The 24,349-nt window shown below is 36.8% G+C and overlaps 1 long non-coding RNA gene across 1 annotated transcript; it reads left to right on the top strand.

Annotated features, from left to right (window-relative positions):
• The first annotated feature begins 4,652 nt into the window (after positions 1 to 4,652).
• On the top strand, positions 4,653 to 23,038 carry LOC115438483 (uncharacterized). Its single transcript, XR_003938079.1, has 3 exons — positions 4,653 to 4,759; positions 6,922 to 6,929; positions 23,026 to 23,038. It is a non-coding gene; the product is annotated as an uncharacterized LOC115438483 (long non-coding RNA).
• Positions 23,039 to 24,349: the final 1,311 nt, after the last annotated feature.

The following is a 24,349-nucleotide window of genomic DNA, read 5'->3' as shown; positions in this document are numbered from 1 at the left end:
CACTTAACCCATAAAGACCCAAACATCCACCAGTGACCAAAACCATCCACTGATCTAATATGTTTAATACCTGTTGATCCACTAATTCTATCAATACATGTAAATAATTGGTGTAAAATACAGTTTGTCATCTTTTCATGGTCATCAGATATGACCCATTTGGCCATTCAGAGGCTCCGTAGTTACCATGGAAACACTGTCATTGGTAAAACCCATGGAGTTGGATCAATGACAATGCATGGAAAACTTGTTTTTACGTTAATTTATTGATATATTTTGCAGAAAAAGTCACTTTTCTTGAGTTTTCTCTCTTTTTGATATAATAACCGTCAACTTTATTCTGAGCTTTAATGAACATCTACATGATTAGTAAATTAAATATAGGAAAATACATGATTTTCACAAGAAACATACAAAATACACAGGATAATATTAATATAAATAATCACAAATTGCTGGAGAAAGGTTAAATAGAGAGAAAAAAATCATTTGGGAACTGCTGTAAACGTAGTATTGGGTCTTTATGGGTTAAATGTATTTATTTTTACAGCCATGTGTTTGTAATTTTAACGGCAGGTGCAATGAAAGCATGTTTTTACTTTTAAGACTAGGACTCTATCTATCTATCTATCTATCTATCTATCTATCTATCTATCTATCTATCTATCTATCTATCTATCTATCTATCTACAAACAAAAAGTTAAGGATATTTCTTTTTTGTCATTTTTTTGTCATTTTTGCCATTTGTAAATAAAACTATGTGTGGTCATTAAAAAATGTGTTTCAATTCAATCCATCCATCCATCCATCTTTTTTCTTTTCTTTTTAATCTAATTTATTCTTAGTTATTACATGCTGCATTTTTTAATTTGTTGTTGATGTGGTGTGACTGTTTCTGTGGAGCGGTATCTATCTATCTATCTATCTATCTATCTATCTATCTATCTATCTATCTATCTATCTATCTATCTATCTATCTATCTATCTATCTATCTATCTATCTATCTATCTATCTATCTATCTATCTATCTATCTATCTATCTATCTATCTATCTATCTATCTATCTATCCATCCATCCATCCATCCATCCATCCATCCATCCATCCATCCATCCATCCATCCATCCATCCATCCATCTTAAATAACAGTTATATATGTTTGTGTACATGCATACTTACTGATGTAGTAGAGAACTGTCCCTGTTGAAAAGGTCTGCCTGCAGTTTGTAGTGGTGGATGCCTGTACAGAGGGGCTGAATGTGGTCTTGTCATTCCCATTGACTGTCCAAAAGTATGCATATCTATTCCATTCTGCTGGTAGGCAGCAGGTTTACTGTAAACACCTGGACCCTCCCTCAGCCTTGGTGTTTCTTGTGTGAATGAAGGATTTTTATAATCTCCTGAAAATAGTAAAGAACAGAATTTATCCATGAGAGATTCACAAACAGTCCACAAGTGATGTGCACTTAAAATCAACCAATCTTACTCCCACAAACAATGAATTCATCCTACTAGCAGTACTACAACTCAATCCATAACTCAGTTTACCTGTTCTATCACATCAATGTGGACGTAAATGTATTTATTCACTTTCAGGTAGTAATAGATAATCACAGTGAAATGTATTTTTGTACCTGCAGCCAATAGTAAAGTAGTTTTTTTTTTTAATGGAATTATGCATTTGAAAACATTTCCCTGTGGTCTACATAAACTGTAAATGCTCTGCTTGGGTCTGAATTCTTCATTAATTCAACTCCACAGGTCCATCTTCAACCCTATTTCTGAGTAATGACACCAGAAAGGTGGTTTTAAGCGCTGGCCCTTTAAATGCAAATGAGCCACTTCAGGTCCCACCCCCTCCAGGTTGTTGGCTGTGCTGCTCTGTCCCATTCAACCAACACCTGAACATTTTCAGTTAATCAACTCAAAGTTTAGACATATTTTCAGTTTTTACTACAACCGCTGCTGCTGACAAACAATTATGTCGTACTCGGAGAAATTTTCATCCGAAGTCTTGACCTAATATGTGCAAATGTCGTGATGTAACTGGTTATAAAACTTAACAAATTAAGAAGGAATTAAAACAGGTTGTAGAAATCCACTGGATTTTTTTCCAAAATGAATATAAAGATAGTTTTGCAGCACCTGGAGGGTTCAAATTCAAACTTTATGAACTATTAGGGTCCAAATACACAAATAAATGAACCAAAGACTAATAAAAGTGGGTTTAGCTAAATATAACCCCTTTAAGTTGACCTTTGTATATGCTGTATATGCATACAATTTACAGGGTAGTTTTCTTTGCTTTTCCACATTATATAGTCCTGTTAAGGCTCAGAACACTAGTTACTTTATAGACATTTTAGTTGTTAGCTGTTTGCTAACCAGTCCACAAATGGCAGTTGTACAAAGTAAAATTAAATGAGTGTTTGAAGGTAATTTCAACTAAATGACAACCTGAATCAAAAAGTAAACAACCAATGATATGCTTAGTAATCTGGGGCACTGTTAAAGGAGGGTAAACATGACAAATTCATGGGGCCCAGCATTTATAGGGGTCCATAGAGCAGTGGAGGAGGCCCAGTGGATACAGGTTAGAAGTTGTAAAAATTTCATGGAAGGTCCGCTGTATAATAGAGGTATAGAAGCTGGGAGTCGGACCCATTTAAAGTAAGTTATGTTAGTTATGGATCGCTACCCCCCGCACTCCGAACAGACTGTCAAAATACTGAATTCTACAATGTTTACCTTTCATGGGGCCCAGAATTGGTAGCGGCACCCCCGTTAGTAGTGATTTATACTTAGTTAGAAGGTAGTTGACACTTACCACCTGCCTGGCTGTTTGATCTGGACCACTCAAAGTCCTCGTTCATCCACTGGTTAACCAGTTTCTCTTTCATGTCTTTTGACCTGCAGACACAAAACCACACAACGCAAACAAATCACTGCAGTTACATAATATTGGTCAATGTCTTGTCATTAAATCAACATATTCCACAAGCATTAATCTGAAATCATTTTGTCCAAGTCAAAGCTTTAAAGCACTAGTTAACAAACCGAAATTCAGGCCGATCTATTGGAACGGCGTCAAACAGCAGTCAAGACTCACTACCATAATATTGTGTTTGATTGATCTTTTGGGTACTGTGTTGTTTTCCTTTCAGGACATTGTGGGTTTGATTAGACGAAACAAGTTAGTGTTGGTCCTCTGGCCATATTTTATCTATGTATCATCAATGTATAGAATATATGAGCATCAAATACAGGCAGTAATATCAGAAAACACCTTACCGTGCTTGTTTTTTCTTGCCGATCATAACGTACACAGTCATAGCTGTTATAATCACCAGAAGGCATGCAAGGGTCGCAGATAACCCCCCATAGAAAGCAGTCTTCTGTATAGGCAGACCGCAGTCATCGCCCATGTACCAAGTCGTATTCACATTTAGACACCTGAAGCAGAGGTTAAAGATGATTAACATGAGTGGATAAAAGTGTCAAATGAAGCATCAGTTCTATCTTACTATCTCTGGGGGAGCGCTGTTCTGTAAAGGTGACTCCTGGCTGATGAGCGTCTGTGGATTTTAGCATTTTTTACTAGTGATGTGACGTTCACCAACGAATCAAATCTTTTGAACGGCTCTTTGAAACGAACGATGGGAACTGAGTCTTTGTAAAGAGCCGTTCTTTTTTTTTAATTTTTTTTTAAGGAGGGAGTGTCCGATTGCCTGTCAGTTTAGCGTCACTGGAGAGGCATTGGCTTTATTTTTACAGAGTAGAAGTGAGAGAACTCCTGATGTGGTATCATTTTGATATTTACATTAGCGATATCAGGTATTTTGCAATGTTACTTGAAGTATTTTATTTGCACTACAGTTTTTTAGGTATTTAAGTACTTTAATTGCAGTAATTAATCACCGTTGTGTTTTTTTTCCATATGTTTACACACATTTATTGTTCTTGTTTTGAGGAGAATAAAATGTTATTTCATGAGAAAATGTTTTATTTTCTTCTCCATTTTTAGGCTACAGACGAGTCCACATAATGTACTGTGATGTTTTTTGTCAGATTCCAGCATTTGCCTAATGTCACCTCTCATGTCATGTATTTAGCCCACACATTTGAACTAACTATTCTTTTTTACGGTAAGATAATATTTACTGCCACGCCAGTTAAACACTTTTAAAATGTAATGTCAATCATCACATGTAGCCTATTTAGTCATTAACACACTGGTGTTTCAAAATAATGCAAAAAACATAAAAGAGCCAGTCTTTTGAACGGCTCTTTTCAGTGAACGGCTCCTGACTGAACGGCTCCCTTCAAAGAGCCAAAAGTCTCATCACTATTTTTTACCTCCACCAAGGAGGTTATGTTTTTGCCAGCATTGGTTTGTCTGTCTGTCTGTCCGTGTGCAAGATAACTCAAAAAGTTATGGACGGATTTGGATGAAAATTTCAGGAAATGTTGATACTGGCACAAGGAACAAATGATTAAATTTTGGTAGTGATCGGGGGTGGGGGTGGGGGGGCACGGGGGGACAGCTGATCTGCCTTGGCGGAGGTCTGCGCTCTACAAATGCTTCTAGTTATTGTATATTTTAGTCATTTCTTATTGAACCTGTGTGATTTTACATGATGTAGATGTTTTACTTGTTTTTATCCATTGTATTGTGCTTTTGAGTGTGTTGGGATGTTTTTAATGCCTGAGTGTGGTTTTTAAATTTTGTTTTACAGCCGTGACAAAAGATGAATTTCTGTTTTTACTTGGAACAGACAATAAAGTTATCAATCTATGTGGTTGTTCCTGTCAGAGCCATTATAGAGGAATTCCTCCTTGACACTTGATATTGCCACATTGATATTTGACTGAAATAATATGACGTAGTTAAAGCAAACACAGGGATTTGTAATTTTTGCAAAGAAGCTGTGGGTAGGTGGAACTATTACTAGTGTTCTTTTAACCTCCTCAGACCCAGGACATGTCAGCAAAGTACAAGCTTTTTTGTTGTGCTTATATTGGAAACATGATGATTTTTCATTTTCATGACAGTTTTTTCAGATGCAGTTTTTAAAATTTTTATGGAATGTCCTTTGTGGTGGACAGTTTACTTTACTTTTTTTTGTTTTTTTTGTATGAAGTTGTGAAACTCTTGTCCACAAATGTGGACAGTGGGTCCTCGGAGGTTAAGTAGCTGTTCTGAAAAGCTCATATACATCCAAAATAAACATCAACAGGATGGTGATCATACTGGCATTGAGGTCCAATGTCCCTGTACACCCGGCAGAGTCCCTTGTTGTAGCAGGTTTTACGTTGTGGATGTGCAGGATTACATGCAGTTACACATGTTGTCTTTCCACCTGGATTCGGCACTGCTGCGTAGTGTTCAGCAAGGGCTGGATCATCCAGAAATCTTTCACAGAAAGCTGCAAAAGACATGAAAACACACAATAAGCCTGTTGTTGGTTGAAGTGTTGATGTACATTGTATATGTACAATATAAACATACATAAATAGTGATGTCAACGGTTCTGTCAACCAACACAACATAATTAGAAATAAGTATTTGTTTGCAGAAAAATCTGAAAATCTGAAGGAATGGAAATCACTTCCAATATTATTTTAACAATGGCTGCTTTTCCTATAGGATCCAAATGCTTTAATATTGTAACAAAGTCTTTAAGATGCCTGGAGTTCATGAACCATACTCACAACAGCCATTATTGTTTTAATGTATAATTACTTTTATTGTTTTTATTAATTCCAGTACCATCATTGCAAGATTCTAGAAAAACATAACCTACTGAGCTTTGAAAATTTTAGACTCTTCTCCAACTTCAGTCTGGTGTATTAGATCTGAAACGGCCTGGCCCCTGCTTGCCTACTGGACTTTGTCTGCTATTGTTCTGCTAGCTCTATAAGATCCACCTTTGGACAATCTGTTTTTTTCTTTCAAAGCCACCACACAGTGGAATGACATAAGGAGATACAGATCATAAATGATTTCAAATTCCAGCAAAAAACTTACTTCAAAACCACTCAAATCAGCAATCACTGACTTGACTCTGTATTTAACTTTCCTCATCTTCTGTCGTGGTGCTGACAAAATTAAATTAAATTAAATTAAATTAAATTAAATTAAATTAAATTAAATTAAATTAAATCTGTGTACAGCACTTTGGTCAACTGTGTTGTTTTAAAATGCTTTATAGTTAAAGTTGATTTGATTTCTTTGATATCATACCACTGTGGTCAAGTTAAATAAGCCCAGGGAGTTGCTATAACTTAAATACCTGCTAAATGATTAGAAACTGAAAACACGAAGTAGTTGGCTACTATGTTTCATTTAATATTTATTCAAATTTGTATAAATATTTGATATAATTTGTATCCTGTAACATTACGCCAGAGTCAGTTCTTTTCTATTGGTAGTGAATTGGTCAAATATCACATATATTGTTTATCTTGTGTTATGGGCCTCCATTTATTAATTGAAAAGAGCTGTTTGACATTTTCTTTTTGAGGAGAGAACTGGAGCTATCCCACCTGAGTACGTGACATCAAAGCAGAATGGCCATCTTGAAAATCAAGCTTGAAATTGAATCTCCATTAAAGTATAATTCATTCACCAAATTTAATCAAGTCTCTCATCAACTTAATTTCAAGCCACAATGGGATTTCTTCCAGCCCATTTATCTTATAAAGTATCAGGTACATTGGAGTATATTCACTGAAGGGCGAGATATTTTTATCAGGAGAACTAAATAAAATGAAAAAAAATAAAAACAGACACCATATAGCTTAGTATCAGTCTGTGGGAGTTTGGAAAGTAACTGAATGTGGATTAAAATATAAGTCATACAGATATATAATACGGTGATACTGACTTTCCAAATCAGGCTCTGCTGCTTTCACAACAGGTGGACTTGTGATGTTGTAAATACAATCTGTAAATTCCAAACACAAAAAAAGACTTGTTAAGGGAAATACTTACAATAGGCACATTGTCTTAGTAATAAACATGCTATCATTTGAATAAATATAGTTAAATGTGCGTAATGAACTGATTATATGTCTTACCGTTATTTTTGCACTTGTGAAGGGCATTAACAGCTTCTGTAACCTCTGACATATCATCTTTATAATCACTGTTAGCACTGTCAGTGTTTGGAAGCTCCAAAACCACATCATGTGTGACATTAACACTGCGGTAGAAAGAATCAAATTTAATGCAACACAGATTAATACATTATTTTGAAATTCCTAACATGTGGCATCAAACATAATCAACCAACAGCAAGAAACAACATTTAAAACTCCTTTATAAAAGTTGAAGTGACTGGAAAATAGAAATATTTTCACAGTAATGCTTTGGTTTTATTAAAGGCTTAATGCCTTAGTGCACATATGCTGATGTATAAAAATGACTTGGTTTTATATAATCAGTGCACAGTAATTAGTGGTGTAAAATAATTACCCATCTGCACTTGCTCGGACAGTGAAGACAGCCAAGTCTTCTGCTGATAATTGTATCTGTAAAAAAAAAAAAAAAAATTACTGAGCTTCTCTCACCGAATTAGTTCAACTCAATTCAAGTCATTCATTCATTCATCTTCTGAACCCGGTTTATCCTCACTAGGGTCGTGGGAGGTGCTGGAGCCTATCCCAGCTACCTATGGACGAAGGCGGGGTACACCCTGGACGAGTCTCCAGTTCATCGCAGGGCTGAACATACAGGGTTATTCAAAAAGAATGAACCGATTTCATGACGCATTACTTCAGTTCTCAAGCATCATCATGGAATGAGTCAGTGACCATTTGAAACAGGAGTTTTCTAAGTTTTGAACATCTGCCACAGAGGGCGCTGTAGTCACGTCGTTCCTCCAGCAACGTTCACTTGTTTGTTTACCCTCGGAATGGCGAGACCTCAGCAAAAGGCTTTCTGCGATCTCTTTGTGCTTGGCAATGTTATTATCGTTAACGAAAACTAACAAAATGACGAAAACTAGAATTGAAAAAACATTTTCGCTAACTGAAATAAATAAAAACTATAATTAAAAGAAAAAAATGATAACTAACTGAAACTGTATTGTGTGCTTACAAAAGTAACTAAAATGTATAAAAATTGCGGAAAAAATTCCCTTTGTTTTCGTCTTTGTCAACGTCGGATTGATACAAAATCGATTTATTTCGCTCAAGCAATTTTAGCCGGTGGCACCATACGACACTTGACGGTCCGTCACTTGTGGTTTCCAGTCGTCTTCTGGTCCTCACTCTACCTGGAAACATGGAGACTAAAGTTGGGAGAAAGCAGCAGAGTCCTGTCTGGAATTTATTTGAATACGACGGAAAAGAAGAGAAACGATACGACAAAACTAAAATTAATACTAAAGCTAAACTAAAACTAAGCATTTAGAAAAAAACGAAAACTAATAAAAACTAGCAAACCTCCTCTAAAAACGAATTAAAACTAACCGAATCAGAGAAAAAAAAAGTCAAAACTAAATAAAACTAAACTATAATGAAAAATCCAAAACTATTAGAACCTTGGTGCTTGGCCTGCGAGATCCCCAGACCTCATTGTGTGTGATTTTTTCTGGCGGTAATACGTAAAAGATCGCGTTTATATTCCACCGCTTTCCACAAACCTCGATGACCTTAAACATCAAATAACAACAGCGATCAACTTAGTAGATCGAGATATGCTGTTAGCGTCTGGGAGGAATTCTCTTATCGCATTGATGTTGTCCGTGTTGCAGGTGGTGGACACATTGAACACTTGTAAGACAGGAAATTAAAGTTGATTGTGAGTAGAATACTTGTGACTTGGCTGGAGTTTTCTATTGCTTTTCTGTATTAAAATATTGCGTAATGAAATCAGTTCATTCTTTTTGAATAACCCTGTATTTGCTGCATTCCAGAGTGCTGGGAGATGGGAAGTGTCTGACATCCAATTTGGTAAAATGCATTGGAACGCCTGTCCAAGCCGGAAGTCCTAGTTGCAAAGTGGGGCCAGATAGAAGTACCCCGACCTCACTGTGAACTACAACGTGACATCAACAAAACAATGGTGGCGTACAGTGTGCAAGTTCACATAAAAAAAAACTTTACAATGTATAATTAGCTCATCTGTCATTTCGCTTCTTCCATCTTGTTTACATATATGAGAAAGAACACTGAACTGTCGACAGTCCAAATGCCTCTTCAGTAAGAAAGCAAATAGGGGCTTAGATCTGCGGTCCTCCATGTTTGTTGTTTATGTTCAACATGGGTCACCTGGAATACTTTGAGGTAGGATGTAGTTAACTCCAAGTGAGATATATTCTGCCTCCCAGCACTCCGGAATGCAGCAATGGAGACGAACAACCAATCACTCTCACATTCACACCTATGGGCAATTTTAGGTTGACCAAGTAAACAATCAGTGCATGTCTTTGGATGGTAGGAGGAAGCCGGGGTACCCAGAGAGAATCCATTCAAGTCAAGTCAAGTCAATTCAAGTCAAGCCAAGTCAATTCAAGTTAATTCAATTCAAGTCAATTCAAGTCAGTTCAAGTCATGTCACGTCACATCCAGTCCAGTCAATAACACCAACTCTTATACATGATTATCTTCTCACGGCACTTCTGAAATTCCAATCAAGGTCTTAAAATGACCAAGGCCACAGTAAATAGAGAATAGACAGAGAATAGAAAAGTACAGTGGCTGACAAGGGCCAAACACGGTGCAACAGCCCAATGCGTCTAAGTTAGAGAAAACAGCTGCAAGTACAGAAACGATGCAATTTCACAAACTCAAACTCAAGTCTAAAAACAGAAATGTGGTGCAAATGAAAAAATGTGCCGCAAGACACAAAAGCACATGCATAATCATCAAATGCTCTGCAAATAAAGAAATAATGCAAACCAAGAAAACATCTGCAAAAGAAAAACGCTGCATATCCAGTCAGTACAACGGAAATGCTCCAAACCTGTAGGGGGCGCTGTCAGCAGAACAGCTCAATGCAGAGACACACAGGATGGAGAGAGAGATGGAGAACAGCTGACTGACAGGCTTTCAAACTACAGTGGAACAAATTGAAGTTATGGCGTAATGCAGTCATATGACTTTTATTTGATTATATTTTACTCTAGTCTGTTGTCTATAAATGCTGCCCCCTGCAGGTTTGGAGGACTTCCGTTGTACTGACTGGTTATGCAGCGTTTTTTTGTTTGTAGATGTTTTCTTGGTTTGCATCGTTTCTTTATTTGCAGAGCATTTGATGAGTATGCATTTCTTTTTGTTTCTTGCGGCACATTTCTTCATTTGCACCACATTCCTCTTTTTGTACCTCCTTTAGACTAGTGTTTGAGTTTGTGAATTTGCATCGTTTCTGTACTTGCAGCTGTTTTCTCTAACTGAGACACAATGAGCTGTTGCAATGTGTTTGACCCTTGTCAGCCACCGTAGAAAAGCATTGGGAATGACCAACAAACAGCACAGACACTTTACAACACACTTATTTAAAATGCTTTACCTGTTCCCAGCTGTTATGTGACAGTTTGCTCAAAGGTTTCCCACGGCTATGAGAAACAAGAGAAAAACAAACACAGCTGTTATAACTCACATCACTATGACGATAAAATAGTTGTCAATGTGTGTCATAAAATAGTAATACATTTTTTTATACCTACCTGACACTAGTCACCACCACTTCTTTAAAGTTTTCCACCTTGCCCTGGTAGTAATTATTCATCTAAAATTGTAACAGTAAGAAGGAAAAATCCAAATACAATGAATGGACAGTATTGGTAACACAATGAACCACAAGTTTTATTACTTTTATTACTTTTTGGGGGTTTTAAGTAATCACAATAGATCAGCTGACACATTCAAACTATATTAACCCATAAAGATCCCGTGCTACTTTTGTGGCAGTTCCCAAATGAATTTTTTCTCTCTCTTTAACCTTATCACCCTTTATCGTAACATTATCATCTTTTTCTTGCATTTTTTTCCTGTTCAAATCAGGTATTTTCCTATATTTAATTCACTGATCATATAGATGTTCATAAAAGCTCAGATACCACAGGATACCACAGTTTCCAGCACATATGTTAGTGTATATTTGTATATAATTCACTTCTGAAGGCAAACACTTGTTTTTCTATATTCTTATTCTTATTTTTGTTTTTTTGATATCTGCTGCTTCTTTTAACTGTTCTTTTAACAGAACCAAGACAAATTCCTTGTAATGTAAAAATTACTTGGCAATAAAATCTGATTCTGATTCTGATTAAAGTTGAGGGGTTTTATATCAAAAACAGAGAAAACTGAAGAAAAAGTGACTTTTTCAGTAAAATCTATCATAAACTGAACATAAACCAAGCATCTCCATCTACTGTCATTGATCCATTTTTGAATCCATTTTGAAATTTTGAAGTGACAAATGAAAGAGAAGTAAAGTCTGGATGGTTCACTAGCTCTTGTTATTATCATTATCACTAAATATATTACTATTTTGGAGCATGGTGCTATGGTTGTTGAGATTGGTACGAGAGTTTCCAATTAATTGTAAATGTAAGAAAAACTGGAAATATGGAAGTATGTTTCTGCCTTCTGATTATTAATGATGATTTAAGTGCGGTTGACTTTTATTTCTAGATTATACATATGAAGACAGAGGTCCACTCACAAAGAAAACAATTAAAACTCATGGATTTATGATACAAGATACCTGAACAAACTGTAGTTGTCACTGGAAAATGTTTCATTTGTTTGTAATAGTGATGGAATAGATAAGATAATATAAGATAAGATATGACAGTATTTATCTCACCGTGGGGATATTGCCTTGTTTACAGCAGCAAAAATACAGAACACCAAGCGCAGAAGACATAGAATAGTAATTGTAATAAGTATATGCTTTGTTTTGTGATAGGAGCTGATCCGTTTTGTGTTTTTCTTACATTTGCTAGCACTATTGCTAAACTAAGAACAGTTTTAATTTCTGACCTCCATTATTAATAACCACAACACATTGACCTTTGTGTGAAGGACTTGGGTTGGATTGTTCATTTGTACAACTCTTCCTAGGATCAGGTTGTCACTTAATATCAAAAAAGGATAAAACTAAATATAAACAAAAATACCGTTTACCTTTACTGCTATCAGTTACCTTGGAAGTGAAGTTGCCAACAAATTCTTTGTATTCAGGAGAGTTGTTGTTGTCATATTCTGGATTGTAGGTCTCCTCAATCACCATATTAACCACCACTGATCTGTTGTGTGTCTCTGTAAAGAGAACCATGCATTTTGTATGTCATGAATCAAAAAACAGGCGAGTTAAAAACATTTCAAATATCCTTTTCAAGTGAAGGGAATTAAAGTATACCAAAAATCAACCTACCTGGCACAATATTTTGAATGAATTCACATGTATCTCCATCAAATCCAGCAAGACATATACATTTGCTTCCATTCCAAGATCCTCCATTTAGGCATGTAAGTGGCTTCACTGTTGTTGGACTTGGTGAAGTGGTAGGTGTTGGTGTTGTTGTTACTGGTGGTTTAGTTGTTGTTGCATCAGTTGGTGGTTTGGTTGATGGTGTAGATGTTACCCCTGTGGTTCCGGTGGTGTCTGGTGGTGTAGTAGTGACTTCAGTCTGTGTAGTTGGCTTGTTGGTCTGGGTGGTGGGTGCAGATGTTATGGCTGATTGGGATGTTTCAGGGTCTGCTGAGCCAGTTGTTTCAGAGGACAATGTGGTGCCAGTTGTTTCAGGTGTGTTTCCTGGAGTGGTTCCTGCCGGTGTGGTGGTGGAGTCTTCCAGTTGTGTTGTTGGCTCACTGGTCTGAGTAATAGGTTCGGATGTTACCACGGTGACAGTTGATTGGGATGTTTCAGGGTCTGCTGAGCCAGTTGTTTCGGAGGCCAATGTGGTGCCAGTTGTTTCAGGTGTGTTTCCTGGAGTGGTTCCTGCCGGTGTGGTGGTGGAGTCTTCCGGGCCTGTTGTTGGCTCACTGGTCTGAGTAATAGGTTCGGATGTTACCGCGGTCACAGTTGATTGGGATGTTTCAGGGTCTGCTGAGCCAGTTGTTTCGGAGGACAATGTGGTGCCAGTTGTTTCAGGTGTGCTTCCTGCAGTGGTTCCTGCCGGTGTGGTGGTGGAGTCTTCCAGGCCTGTTGTTGGCTCACTGGTCTGAGTAATAGGTTCGGATGTTACCACGGTCACAGTTGATTGGGATGTTTCAGGGTCTGCTGAGCCAGTTGTTTCGGAGGACAATGTGGTGCCAGTTGTTTCTGGTGTGTTTCCTGGAGTGGTTCCTGCCGGTGTGGTGGTGGAGTCTTCCGGGCCTGTTGTTGGCTCACTGGTCTGAGTAATAGGTTCGGATGTTACCGCGGTCACAGTTGATTGGGATGTTTCAGGGTCTGCTGAGCCAGTCGTTTCGGAGGCCAATGTGGTGCCAGTTGTTTCAGGTGTGTTTCCTGCAGTGGTTCCTGCCGGTGTGGTGGTGGAGTCTTCCAGGCCTGTTGTTGGCTCACTGGTCTGAGTAATAGGTTCGGATGTTACCGTGGTCACAGTTGATTGGGATGTTTCAGGGTCTGCTGAGCCAGTTGTTTCGGAGACCAATGTGGTGCCAGTTGTTTCAGGTGTGTTTCCTGGAGTGGTTCCTGCCGGTGTGGTGGTGGAGTCTTCCGGGCCTGTTGTTGGCTCACTGGTCTGAGTAATAGGTTCGGATGTTACCGCGGTCACAGTTGATTGGGATGTTTCAGGGTCTGCTGAGCCAGTCGTTTCGGAGGCCAATGTGGTGCCAGTTGTTTCAGGTGTGTTTCCTGCAGTGGTTCCTGCCGGTGTGGTGGTGGAGTCTTCCAGGCCTGTTGTTGGCTCACTGGTCTGAGTAATAGGTTCGGATGTTACCGTGGTCACAGTTGATTGGGATGTTTCAGGGTCTGCTGAGCCAGTTGTTTCGGAGACCAATGTGGTGCCAGTTGTTTCAGGTGTGTTTCCTGGAGTGGTTCCTGCCGGTGTGGTGGTGGAGTCTTCCAGTTGTGTTGTTGGCTCACTGGTCTCAGTGGTGAGGTCAGACATTGGTGGGGTTATGGTAGACTGGGATGTTTCTGGGTTCGCTGAGCTAGTATTTTCAGGAGACAATGAGGTACTAGTGGGCTCGGGTGCAGAAGGCTCTGTAATCTCACTAATGCCTTTGTCTCTTGAAAGTCTTATTTCATGTGGTGAAACATCATTGGGTGTGTTTTGGTCGTCTAGTTCAGCTCCGAGATTCAATGAAATGACTTTTGTCTTAAGCTCAGTCTCTTCCCCATGGTGGTCATGGTTCGTTAAATATTCTACAATAAGAAAAAGAAATTATTATCAAATTCTTAATAGCTTTCAGTTTGGTTTCGGCGATGCTAACACATAAAGAATATATGCATATCATCTAACTTCCATGCTACAAATTTAACTGTTCAGTATGGAAGATTTTCTGTTTCGTGCTAATGTGATTATTAGAGTGTGTGTTTGACCTCGAGTTGGCTGATGATGGACATTGTCTTTGTGGTCAGCTCTAAGACTTTGTACTCCAAAGCTTATATTCAAATGTAACCCCTTTAACAGTACCAATATGTAGTTTTTCAGTCATTGTAATTCATTACAATTTTACAATGTTTTTTGTCATCTAATATTTTTATGTTACATGACAAATTACCAGTCTTGTAATTTTAGGATGAGATGGAAGTCATACGATCATTTCACGCACGTCTTCTTTGACCCCATATGGTGGATATCAATATTGTAAATAGACATTGAGCACATTATAATGAGGAAAAAAAGACTTTTGTGGAAAAATAATATTAAAGTAAATTTTCTGCTGGCATGTCACATATGGTGGGTTTTGCTACTTTTCTCTAACGGTAAAAATTTATCCCAGTTTGTGTTAATGTGATGGAGGAGGACAATATTCCACAAAGTTTATAATGTTCTTACAAGACTTAAATAAATGTTATTTGAAGTGTTAAAATGTGGTCATAAAAGTTATAAAAGTCTTAGAACCCTTGCTCAAAAATGTGTGATTACAGATCTGTTACAACCATATCCAATCTTCCCTACGGCTAAAATGGTTAATTTGTTCATGTGACTAAGTTTGAGTTAAGAAACGAACCATTATTGGGTGCTTCTATGAAACTGGTCCTAAAAACAGGACATGGGGCTAAAAATTCAAACCAGATGTAGACTAATGTTATGAAGCAAGTTTGGAAGCACTTTGGGTTGATTTAAAAAATAAATAGTGTACTCACTGAGATAAAAGAGAAACTATTTTTCAGATAAAACACATTTTTATATTATTTTACGTTATATTTGATACACAAAAATCTGTATGTAACAGTTAAGGGGACACGAAAATTATGCGCCACTATTTTTTTCGAATATCGTTTTATTCTCTCACAGGTACGTTTTGGGAATTGAACTAATTATGCAAGGCAGAGTGTTTCACAAAACAAATCACTCATGATTAATAATAATAATAATAATAATAATAATAATAATAATAATAATAATAATGGATTAGATTTATATAGCGCTTTTTTGGCCACTCAAAGCACTTTACATCATTGACCCATTATTCATTCACTCTCACATTCTCCCTCTGGTGGTGGTAAACTACATATGTATCCACAGTTGCCCTGGGGCAGACTAACAGAAGCGTGGCTGCAAGTTTGCGCCAACGGCCCCTCTGACCACCACCAAACTTTCATATGCATTCATACACCAGTGTGGGTGGCACTAGAGGCAAGGAGAGTGAAGTGTCTTGCCCAAGGACACAACGGACTGACTAGGACAGAGCGGGATTCGAACCGCCAACCCTTCGGTTATTGGTCAACCCACTCTCCATCTGAGCCATGCGTTTAACTGAGCAGGTTCTGCATGTAACGCAAGTGGACACGGTGGGTTAAATCAGTGGTTTCCAACCTTTTTTGGCCCTCTCACATGTCATATCCTGCAGTTTATTAGAACTTGAATTTTATTGGGGAAAATGTGTAGTGTTTTAACTATAAAATATACATTGAATCATTTAAAAATATTTTTATTAGTAATTTATTTAATTTTTATTTTTTTGTATTACTAGAAATTTCAGGCGACCCCATGTGAATTCCAGGCGACCCCACGTGGGGTCCCGACCCCAGGGTTGAAAAACACTAGGTCACACACAAAACCTGGAATGGGACTGAGATTCATGAAAAACCCACATGTCTGGATTAGAAAAATCACTAGGATCGTCAAATTTAACAGTGTCTTTATTTATAGCGCCATATAAAACTATTTACAGCGATGTTTTCAGATCTAATGCACTGACACCTAGGTAGTTTTTCAAGTCCCGATTTGGGTCCTATTTTTGGCCCCAGTATTTTATTAAAAATTAATTAATTATGGGATGGCTCAGAGCAAGAGTATTATTTTTTTTTTGCTTTTATCTGAGGTCATCATTAGGTGCATCCTGGGGGGAAATATGTCTAAAATATGTCTAAAATATAATACCAAAGTATACCCAGTCTCACTGAAGCACCCTATTGGAAAAATGCAAAGTACAGACATCGACAACATTTACATCATTAGTAGCTTAATTTGTTAAAGAGTATGAAAAATCATCGAAAACTTACCATTTGCTGAACAGAGGCAGATGAGTAATACCGAAATAATGAGGGCATTTGAAGAAAGTGCCATTAGTGTATGTCCTTGAAAAGTGAATAAAAAAGCTCAAATCCAAATGTAAGACACACAAAAAAGAAGTGTTGGTGGACAACATGCACCTTGTGAAATGGCTGAGTCCAGTGACTGAGATAAGACTATTGGCATGACAATAAAACGTATGGCCATAACTTTATTGCACATACAGTTCACACCTTTTTTGTGATATCTGCATGACATCCAATAGGTGTTATCAGGACACAGCCTGATTATACACAGAGACGAGTCAAATGCAACTTTTAGAAAACCCGTGTCAGTGTTATACATTTAAAATGGGAATGAAATTTCATACTAAGGTTTCAAGTTACAGATCCAGATTTAAGATGATTTAGGGTAATCTAACTACAGACCTGGAAAAAAAACAGTGTTATATATGGTGATAGTTTGGACTCAGAGGTACATATGAAATGTAAAACAAATTGAGGATTAAAAATACTAAATGAAAATCACAATTTTTTGTATTTTTATTGTATGTTCTTGTAAGTATCTTGCATGTGTTTTTTTTTGTGCTAAGTTTATATGATTGACTTGGCATTTTAACTGATTTTTAATTTAAATCAATGAGTAATATTTGTTAAAGGCAACACTACTATTTGATGTTTATACTATTATTATTATTGGAGGAACTAACAAGACTTTATTACTTTTGTAAAAAAAAATTCAAAATTTTTCATTGTTATGTAGGAAATAAAGGTCAATGAAGTTACTGTATTTGGTTTCTTGACTGCAAATGCAAATGCAAAAAAAAAAAAAAAAAAAATCCAAAAAGTATATATAAAAATTAAAGAAAAACACATGTAAGGTGAAAGAATCCGTGTATCATTCGTTGATTCGTTTTTCAATTTAAAACCAAAATCAAAAAAAAAAACACTTGTTTTTTTTGTTTTTCATTTTCAAAACCACAATGAAAAACTGATAACGGTTCATTTTTCCATTTCCCGATTTTGTGCTCAAATGAAAAATGGAAAAAAACGGATAATGACCGTTTCATCCGATTTTGCTATTTTCAATATAGTTAAGTTGTCTGACCCGGAAGTAGTCATCACTAGGGAAAAAATAAACAAACAGAATTCTCCAAATTAACGAGATACTGTTTTCTGAAAAAAATTAAATTCGGCTCTGTTTTTCTGAATTAATTAATTCAGAAAAATAGAGCCGAATTAATTTTTTGTGTGAATGCAATACGCTTCCGTACGTATCAAACAGCTGCTTTATTATAGCAAAATATTCCTCCAGTCCGACCATGATTCCGTTAATTCGGAAAATTCCATTTCTTTATTTTTTCCCTAGTAATGACTACTTCTGGGTCAGACAACTTAACTACATTGAAAATAGCAAAATCGGATGAAACGGTCGTTATCTGTTTTTTCCATTTTTCATTTGAACACAAAATCGGGAAATGGAAAAACAAACCAATCCGTGTATCATTCGTTCATTCGTTTTTCAATTTAAAACCAAAAATCAAAAAACAGAAAAACAGCTGTTTGATACGGAAGCGTATTGCATTCACACAAAAAAATAAATTTGGCTCTATTTTTCTGAATTAATGAGATAAACGGCAGCTTAATTATAGCGAAATATTCCTCCAGTCTGGCCATGATTCCATTTGTTTATTTTTTCCATAGTTATGAGTACTTCTGGGTCAGACAACTTAACTATATTGAAAATAGCAAAATCGGATGAAACAGTCGTTATCCATTTTTTTTTTCTATTTTTCATTTGAGCACAAAATCGGGAAATGGAAAAACAAATCGTTATCTGTTTTTCCTTCTGGTTTTGAAAATGAAAAACAAAAAAACGAGTCGTATTTTTGTTTTTTGTTTTTTATTTTTGATGATTTTTGGTTTTAAATTGAAAAACGAATGAACGAATGATACACAGATTTGAAAGGAACATCACTTTTAGAACATAGACCAACATAAGTGCTGATCCAGACCCCTGTCCACATCCACATGATCCCTTTGAACATCATTCCTTACATTAGTACCATTACTTCATGGTACCGAACAAAGCAGGTCCACTCACTGTTCATGCAGAGGTGGACCTTACAGACTCAGGTTGTAGACACTTGTCCAGTAAAGTTTAAATATGGGTCAAAATCATTTTGACAAAGTGCATTTATTCAGTATTTTTTTTTTATTTTGGGAGAGTCTATAAGAATGTAGACATAGGAATTCATGACATTTTTTGTAAATCTGGAGAGACATAAAATTAATTTGTGGTGTTTTGAGCTATTTGTTCAAGTTAAATTAAAAGCAGTGGGTCATATAATTGGTGTGAACTAATATTGGAGCGATCATACTTTTATGGCCCAGGTGTTTAAGTGTATGTTACACAAGCAGGGGACACAGTATCCATGGGACACAGTCCATTTCATCACAGCTGGGTGGGTCAAAGGTTTACAAAAGAACTGTTGTAACACAAGATGTGATACTATCAGGATGTGTTGTTAAAAAAAAACTAACCCCCCCTACTGTTGTAAAAGTTCACTTTCATCTTACTGGACAATAATAAAACAAGACAATTATCTCTTTGTGTGAACCAACATTTTCCACTCACCACTTATTAACAAAGCAGTTAACCAGCTGTTGGCTTCCTCTGACCTCCAGTTACAAAACATTTATAACCTGAAACCTTGACATAACGTCCATTTGTGTGTGGACACCATTGGCAGCAGCATACACACAGACATAAAGTCTGATAAATGTTATAAATTTTATGCCAGAAAGTTCCATTACTAAACAACACACAAAATACAACCACATCAAGGTGATAAAAAGTGAAAAGCATTCACTTGCCAATGCCAATTTATTGTTGATAGTTGAATCAGGATAAATGGGAATCGTACCGTTTCAAAACTAATACAAATAAATGCATCTGAATGAAATGTTTGAACCAATCTTTACCTCCACCAGGAGGTATGGTGATCGCTGTGCTTTGTGTGTTTGCGTGCGTGTTTGTTTGTTAGCGAGATAACTCAAAAAGTTATGGGCAGATTTCACGAAATTTTCAGGCAATGATGATACTGGCACAAGGAAGAAATGATTACATTTTGGTGGTGATCGGGGGGGGGGGGGGTGATCTGTCTTGGCGGAGGTCTGCACTCTCCGAGTGCTATTCTCGTTATTTTTGTTATTTTATTATATGTTTGACTTGGATGGTGCTTTTCATAGACATCACAATCTTAATTTTACTCACTTATTACCTCCTCCAAGGAGGTTCTGTTTTTGTCTGTCTGTCTGTCCGTGTGCAAGACAACTCAAAAAGTTATGGATGGATTTGGATGAAAATTTCAGGAAATGTTTATACTGGCACAAGGAAGAAATTATTAAACTTTCGGGGGGGGGGGGGGGGGGGGGGGGGGCACAGATCTGTCTTGGCGGAGTTCTGCGCTCTATGAGTGGTTGTCTAGAAAAGACAGCGCAGACCTCTGCCAAGGCAGATCAGTGCCGCCCCCCCCCCCCCCCCCCCCCCCCCCAATCACCACCAAACTTTAATCATTTGTTCCTTGTGCCAGAGTAAACATTTCCTGAAATTTTCATCCAAATCTGGGGCACTGATCTGCCTTGGCGGAGGTCTGCGTTGTCCGAGTGCTTCTAGTTTTATTATATGTTTGTCCTGGATGGTGCTTTTCATAGACATCACAAACTTAATTTTCCTCACTTATTTAACCATTTATCACTTATTTTCTGCTTCTTTAATATTTTTTTATATAACTTTTCAATGTTTTTTTATTGTATTTTTCTATCCGTTATAATTAATAAATATGGATGTTATTATTAATGATTAACACTTTCACACCCATATACACACACACACACACACATATATATGTGTATATATATATATATATATATATATATATATATATATATATATATATATAGCGTATATTTACTTCCATTTTCCTGTTTGTACATAGGCAAATCTTGTATTTTTTTTCTGCTTTATTAGTGTATTCTATTTAGATTATTTGTTGCTTTTATCTATTCTCACTTACTTCCCGTTTTTGCTTTTTTTGTGTGTTTTTTCAAGAGTGTTTTTACATGCTACTGAGCTATTGTGACCAAGTAGTTTCTCTTGTAGATCAATAAAGTTTGTCTAAGTTTAATTATTGTATTTATACCTCTGCCAAGGAGGTTCTGTTTTTGCCGGCGTTGGTCTGTCTGTCTGTCTGTCTGTCTGTCTGTCTGTCTGTCTGTCTGTGTGCAAGATAACTCAAAAAGTTAAGAACGGATTTGGATGAAAATTTCAGGAAATGTTGATACTGGCACAAGGAAGAAATGATTAAATTTTGGTGGTGATTGTGGGGTGGGGGGGTGGGGGGGGCACTGATCTGCCTTGGGCGGAGGTCTGTGCTCTCCGAGTGCTTTTCTAGTTCTAAATGGGAGTGGTCTGAATTTCACAAAACTTGATGAAAGACATTCTGTAAAGTTTTAACTAATTTTATTTCCAGGCACAGGAAATAATTCCATGAGGTTTCCTGGTTATCCGTAACTATAGAAACACTAAGTGGCAAACGAACGGCAAATAAGTACAAAAGAAAACAATGAGCCCGGGTAGCAACAGTCAGTCTATAGAGTTTATGTAAATATAGTCCATTTATTCCACTTTTATCCAGTTGTGGTTGTTCCAGTCTCAGTCTGTGTGTTAATTTTTCCATTTGAAATATTTCTTCACTTGTAAATATCCACTGGTCCTTTGATGGAATGGTTTCCTTCCCCCAGTTCCTTGTTATAGTTTTTTTTTTTTTGCAGCTATTAAGAGTATTTTCACCAAATATTCGTCCTTTTTGAGAATGATACTGTCCCGAAAGTTACAAAGACATGAACATCAGGGATCAGTGGAACTGGATAACCCAACACACGGTACCCATTTTTTTTTTATTTGTTTTGTTTTTTGGGGTCTTTTTTGTTTGTCTTTTTTTTTTTGTTACTGTTACAATTCTGCATAAAACTCAATAAAGATTTAAGTTACAAAACAAAAAAAACAACGAAACCCTAAGTGGCAGCAAGACTATGATGAACTAGGATGGACACAAAGGTTTATGTCAAAAATCCTACCTGATCTGTCTGGATCTGTCTCATTATTTCTCAGCCTTTTTTGAACATTGTGAGTCTTTAATCTGAGCTTCAATGAACATCTACATGATCAGTAAATTAAATACAAAAAAATACATTGTTTTAATTGAAAAAACACACAAAATGCAGAGGTTAGAGTCATAATAAATGGTGTTAAATCATTTAAGAAAGGTGAAATCTAGAGAACAGTTTATCTGGGAACTGCCACAAAAGTAACACTGGGTCTTTATGGGTTAATGCCTTTTATGTTGCCTTCATGTGCTATGGGAATTATGGTAAATACTACTTATGAACTCAAAAATTACACATCAACACCTCCTCATGTCATATTTTCACTGGAGAACTGGGAAAAAAGTTTGATACACGAGTTACTGTGATGAAAATAACATTAGAACTTTTCAACATGGTGAAGAGCGAACAGGGATCAATTGCAAATCATAAACACTGCTTTTATTAATGTGCTGTTAGCTGATTTTTTTGCACATTTATCGTATACACAATGTAGATTTTCCAATAAAACCTTCCACTTGGAGCTTACGGCTGACTCGTGTTAAAAGAGTGTGTCCTCCACAAAAGTTCATCTTCTTTTCTTTTCTTTTCTTTTCTTTTCTTTTCTTTTCTTTTCTTTTCTTTTCTTTTCTTTATTTAACCTTTATTTAACCAGGAAGAAAACCCCATTGAGATGAAGAACCTCTTTTCCAAGGGAGTCCTGGCCAAGAGGCAGCACAACACATAGTTACAACATACAGTTACATTATACAGTTACAACATACAGTAATTTACAGGACCAGTCAACCTATGTAAAACACGTGCAAGTCATTGAGATATTCTCTAACACTCTTGAGTTTGGATTTAAAAGCATTCAGAGAGATCAGTTCAGTCAGTTTCCAGTCTCTTAGCAGCATATTCCATGAGCAAGGAGCAGAGTACACAAATGCCCTTTTTACCCAGCTCTGTACGAGCGAATGGCACAAAGAGGAACAAATGCTCGTTTGATCTCAGACAATAAGAGTCACTATATATAATACATATACAATTCTTCGATTTATTAAACAAAAATACGAAAAAACCAAAAAGCACATACATACAGGGTGGGGAAGCAAAATTTATAATGAACATTTAGTTGTTTTTTCTCAGCAGGCACTATGTCAATTGTTTTGAAACCAAACATATATTGATGTCATAATCATACCTAACACTATTATCCATACCTTTTCAGAAACTTTTGCCCATATGAGTAATCAGGAAAGCAAACGTCAAAGAGTGTGTGATTTGCTGAATGCACTCATCACACCAAAGGAGATTTCAAAAATAGTTGGAGTGTCCATAAAGACTGTTTATAATGGAAAGAAGAGAATGACTATGAGCAAAACTATTACGAGAAAGTCTGGAAGATACTATTAAAGAAGAATGGGAGAAGTTGTCACCCCAATATTTGAGGAACACTTGCGCAAGTTTCAGGAAGCGTGTGAAGGCAGTTATTGAGAAAGAAGGAGGACACATAGAATAAAAACATTTTCTATTATGTACATTTTCTTGTGGCAAATACATTCTCATGACTTTCAATAAACTAATTGGTCATACACTGTCTTTCAATCCCTGCCTCAAAATATTGTAAATTTTGCTTCCCCACCCTGTACAAAGTTCCACTATTTACATTATACTGTCCAAAACATGGCAAAAATACATACAAAACATCCACAACCATCAGAACATGTTCCGAACACGGTCAGAAAAACCGTCAACTCCCCTCGGCCCTAATGCCATATACCCTCCTGATCTGTCGCACACCCCAAGCTCCGCCCATTGGCACACACAACAATCAAAACACCTTTTTAAATAAAATTAAATTATAAAATCACTAATCAGTAATTAATAACAGAACTGAAATTAGCAAATGGCACCTATACACAAGTTGCAAAAAATAAACAGGAAAAGCACTCGGAGAGCACAGACCTCCGCCAAGACAGACCCCCCCCCGCCCTGATCACCATCAAAATGCAATCATTTCTTCCTTGTGTCAGTATCAACATTTCCTGAAAATTTAACAACGAACAAACATGCACGCACACAAACAAAGCAAAGTGATCACAATACTTCCTGGCGGATGTAAAAATAAGTGGGGTTTGCATGTTCTCTCCAGGTACTTAGGCCTCCAAAGACATGCCTTAATAGATTTATTAGTTAAGCTAAATTGCCCATAGGTGTGAATGTGAGAGTGACTGGTTGTTTGTTTCTATATATTTCAGTGCATGTACAGTATGTCCCTGTAACTGTCTCCAGGATAAAGTTCAGAAGATGAATGAACGAAAACATAAACCCGTAACAGATGAATTAACACATCCAAAACTGTTTTACCCAAGTAGCAGCAGGTCACGATAAATTGTGTATCAGTCATATTTCATTTCACTACAACAACAAAAGCACTTGAACACACCGCACTGGTAATGTAGAATTAACCAGTGGAAAGGGTCATCTTCCTGGTAGCACCTGAAGGCAGCATTACTGTATGTGAATTTTAAATTACATTTCCTTCAAGGATG

This window comes from Sphaeramia orbicularis, chromosome 18 (genome assembly GCF_902148855.1).
Source record: "Sphaeramia orbicularis chromosome 18, fSphaOr1.1, whole genome shotgun sequence".
Taxonomy (NCBI): domain Eukaryota; kingdom Metazoa; phylum Chordata; class Actinopteri; order Kurtiformes; family Apogonidae; genus Sphaeramia; species Sphaeramia orbicularis.
The sequence above is the reverse complement of the archived record's forward strand: the minus strand, read 5'-3'. Positions and strand labels throughout refer to the sequence as shown.